We start from the raw sequence: 2,787 nt of genomic DNA on the forward strand, positions 1-2,787 counted from the left end.
TGACGGATACTTGGACAAAAAAGGGGGGGAGTTAGTTGTTTATTAGACATTAAGACACTAGACATTTTTTTTTTGATCCTAAAACAAGTTGTAGCAGCTGAAAAGGGCAAAAGGATAGAACATGAGATTGTTCTTGGCTTTGGTATTAGGACCATAGGTATTTATTTTTCTTTCTACTCTTTGGAATTCCAGGTTTTTCTAATGCTATTTGGTATTTTACAGAAGAGATGTTTCAAGGAATTTGTATAAGCCAAACATATTTAAGTGTTATTGTTTTCTTTCTCCAGTGGGAATGGTAATGATGGCTAGGCAAATTGCTTCCTTGACCTATATGGGTCCTAGTCAGCCTTCCTGTCCTCCACAGCACAGAAAAAGAGAGGAAGGACTATTATTTCCAATCTAATTTTTCTGCCACCCACATATTCTCCAGCTTTCTCTTATTTATTTGGGGCAGTAAAGAGGTTGATGGATTACTTGTACTTTTCCTTCATTTTAAATGGAAAAACATAAATATGAACTCACTTGATTTAATTATCTATTGTAGGTTATATAAAATAGTTAAAGTGTTTTTGTTTATTTTTATATATTTTTTTGAGTGTGATACTCTTTTTTTTTTTTTTTGAGACAGAGTGTCATTATGTCACCCATGTTAGGGTGCTGTGGCAACTCTTGGGTTCAAATGTTTCTCTTGCCTCAGCCTCCCAAGTAGCTGGCACCTGCCACACCACCTGGCCATTTTTTGGTTGCAGTTGTCATTGTTGTTTGGCAGGCCCAGGCTGGGTTCGAACTCGCCAGCTCTGGTGTATGTGGCTGGCACCCTCGCTGCTGAGCTACAGGCACCAAGCCGAGTGTGATACTCTTGAAGCAATCTCCAGGATGGAATCCAGGCTTCCTCTTGCATGTCTCACAGTCGAAAATGTTTTCTCTCCTTTCACCTTTCTCATTTCTTCTGCTGCAAACCATGCAGTCTTTTATTGATTTTTTTGAATTTTGCATTATAAAATGCATCTTCCCATTTAGCCTTTCCTCAGTGTCAGAAGATGATGATTTCCCCTTCTTTCTTGAATTTATGTTCCTTTACATTGCTCACAAGCTGAGTGATGAGATCTCTCCTGTAAGAAAGGTGTGTCTGCACCTTTTCTCCACTCTCCTTCTTATCTAAAGAGTGGATGTAGCTGTTCACAACTGCAACTTCCATAAGCCACAAGAATAATTTTTTCCACCATTTGTAGCACCTCTTTATAAATCTATAACATCCACAGCACTGATCAGCTCTGTCTACTCTTCCCATAAACTTTGTGGATTCTAAAATAACTGTTGGTTTTTCAAATTTAACAAGCTGTTTCTTCCTATAACTGGTGATCAACTGTGTTTGAAGGCCACAGAATGTACTCAGCATTGTCACTAACCTCTTGTCATGGAATGAGAGGCATATCATTTTCATATCACATTGGTAGGCACACATAATATAAATTTCTGAAGTCTCAGATCACTTGGAAAATCCTTCCTAGGAGTCATAACTGTTCCTGTCATATGTATTTTCATTTTATGCAATCCCTGCTGTGTGTCAGAGAATGGGTATAGGAGACACCTGTGAGAAATACCTTGGTGATAAGGGATTGGGGAAGGGATGTAACATCATTGGCTCTTGTTAATGAGACTCATGAGAGCATGAAAGTATGTACGTCATTGGTTAGCACTCTCCACCCCTGTGGCTTAGGCGGCCATGGGATTAGTTCTATAAATAGCATGGGGAGAAGTTAGCGGGGGTTCCTCCTTTGGCTCAGCTTCTTGCTCGGAGGACACTTGATCAGCGCTCCCCTACTAAGACTGCTGTTGAGAGATTGCTCTGAGACCCTCTCTCCTACTAATATTGACTGTGACTTCTAAGGTGCTTGAGCACCTGACCTGAATGAGACATACCCAGAGTGAAAATGTACAGCTGCCTGTGTCCAGACAGTTGAGTGGGCTGGCCCGAGACATAGCATCCCAAGACATAGAGTCCCAGCTCCGACGAGGCCCTGGGTTGGGCCCTGACACATGGGAACTTTATAAGATCACCATCACCATCATGATAAACCTTCCGGCTACTTGTTACAGGCTGCAATTGTCTCCTTCTCCTTTATCAGTAGCTTCAGAGTCACTGGAACTAATATCACTGCATACAGGAAGAGTTTCTTCATGTTCACTTTCATCAATAAACTCTCCTTCAACCTCACTGTCCTCAGAAATCCATGTTGTAGTGTCATCAATGTCATCGTCACTTATGCATCTTCTCCCTGTCATCTTCCTACAAGCACAACCACGTGAATACAGCACACCATCACCTGTTCACATCACCTGTTCACCTGTTCATGTCAAGAAACAGAAAGAGTACAACCTGCACAATCTGTTGGCTAGAGTCTGTACTAAAGGAGGCAACTTGTCAGACAGGCTCTGACCACAGAGCAGGTGAACAAAGGCCCAGGTCGAACATCGCCTGGCAGCAGAGTGGAACAGAAACACCATTTTGCTGGACGAGATTTTGACACAGGATAGGAAGGGGTTAAATTAGGGCAGTTGGTTCGTGGAATATTGCACCTCTCCAAAGCACTATTTTGCTCCGCAAACCATTTTGTTGTAGTGGTTCAGCCACATACTGAAAAATGTGTGATATATATCCCCAAATAATTGAGTCTAAGGGGCTGCAGCTTTTCCGTTTCTGGCCATAGCTGTGTGACAGGAACTAGTAACACTGCTAAGAGATTCTATGGGAACTGAGATTCAGGATTGGCAAGTGTCTAGGCC

This window comes from Otolemur garnettii, unplaced genomic scaffold, assembly GCF_000181295.1.
Source record: "Otolemur garnettii isolate 467f Iridium unplaced genomic scaffold, OtoGar3 scaffold00117, whole genome shotgun sequence".
NCBI lineage: Eukaryota > Metazoa > Chordata > Mammalia > Primates > Galagidae > Otolemur > Otolemur garnettii.